The sequence below is a fragment of the Lucilia cuprina genome, chromosome 2, assembly GCF_022045245.1.
Source record: "Lucilia cuprina isolate Lc7/37 chromosome 2, ASM2204524v1, whole genome shotgun sequence".
Classification (NCBI taxonomy): Eukaryota; Metazoa; Arthropoda; class Insecta; order Diptera; family Calliphoridae; genus Lucilia; species Lucilia cuprina.
Window position 1 is genome coordinate 29,202,989 of NC_060950.1, and position 1,415 is coordinate 29,204,403.

General features: G+C 26.6%; 1 long non-coding RNA gene across 1 annotated transcript; it reads left to right on the plus strand.

The window, feature by feature from the left end:
* Positions 1–206: 206 nt before the first annotated feature.
* On the plus strand, positions 207–718 carry LOC111686857. Its single transcript, XR_006941669.1, has 3 exons — positions 207–318; positions 389–539; positions 620–718. It is a non-coding gene; the product is annotated as an uncharacterized LOC111686857 (long non-coding RNA).
* Positions 719–1,415: the final 697 nt, after the last annotated feature.

The window sequence follows — 1,415 nt, forward strand, 5'->3', positions numbered from 1 at the left end:
TTTGGGTGAATTTGGTTAACTTCTATTGCTTCGTTTTATCGTGAGCGTGTTTTACACAGACAAACGGACAGACGGACAGACGGACATAGCTAGATCGACTCAGAATTTGATAAGGACCGAGAATATATATACTTTGTTGGGTCTTAGATGAATATTTCTTGGTGTTACACACGGAATGACAAAGTTATATATACCCTCTATCACCACTGATTGTGGTGGAGGGTATAAAAAAAATTACCCTCTACATTCCCTATTAAAGATATAAATGGTTTAAATGAAATAAATAGAAGCATTAGGGAAGAGAATCGTGAAGCTTATGTGAGTTTTCTGATCGAATACCCAAATGTATTCATATGTATTTATATAATTACTTTATTACTTTCTGTAGATAAATACAATGAAGTCACTATTGAAGGGGCGCCTACCGAAAACATTAACTGAAATAATATCAATAAATTTGTGCATGGACATAAATTTGGATGGAATTCATGGCAAAAGAAGATTAAAAGACTTCGAGGTTTTCTTTCACACCTTGACAGGTAACTTAAAATTTTTAAATTTATATATGTATGCATGTATTCTCAAAAAGCAAATATTTACTTTCGTATATTCTAAACAGATGCCTGTCGAACACTTGGGTCTCAAGATGTTGAAAAGGACATACGAAACGCCTTAAAAATAATAAAAAACGTGCTATTCATGCGCAGTGCATTAAAAATGAGAAACAATTAAAAAATTAATTGTAACAAAAAACATTTAATCGAATATTTTTTATTTAAGTAATTTGAGTAATCTTTTTTTAATGTTTTTGAAAATCGTTCCTTTAATTTTTCCAAAGATTGTATGTATTTACCTTATAACAATAATATAATTTTATTTTTATGTATAGTGAAGTTTTTATAAAATTATTTTTTTTAAATTACAACAAAACATATTAAAATTTTTTATGTATTTATGTGTTTTTAAACAATCAAAAAATAATATATTTGGAGTATTCAAACGGTCTGCTATGAGGTCATATTAATTTTTTATATAATTCTTGAAAAGAGTCCATTTAACTTTTTGCAAAGTTATTTATGTATATACCTAAAAATAATCAAATATTTATTGTATATTTATGTAAATACATAAGTAATAGTGGTTTTTAATAAATTTTCAAAAATTACAACAAAACATTTTTGTATTCCGAATTAAAATTATTTATTCAAAATGTGACAGCTAGCTGAATAATAGTTAGTTTGCAGCTAGCTATAAAAAGTTAGTTTTCAGCTAACGTGTAAACAATCAACTTTTAGTTGATTTAAATCTAACTAACTTGAAGTTAATTTAAAAAAACCTACTTATAGCCAACTTAAAAACAGTTAGGTTACAGCTAGCTTCAAAAAATTAACTGAAAGCTAACGTTTAGTAAGTTA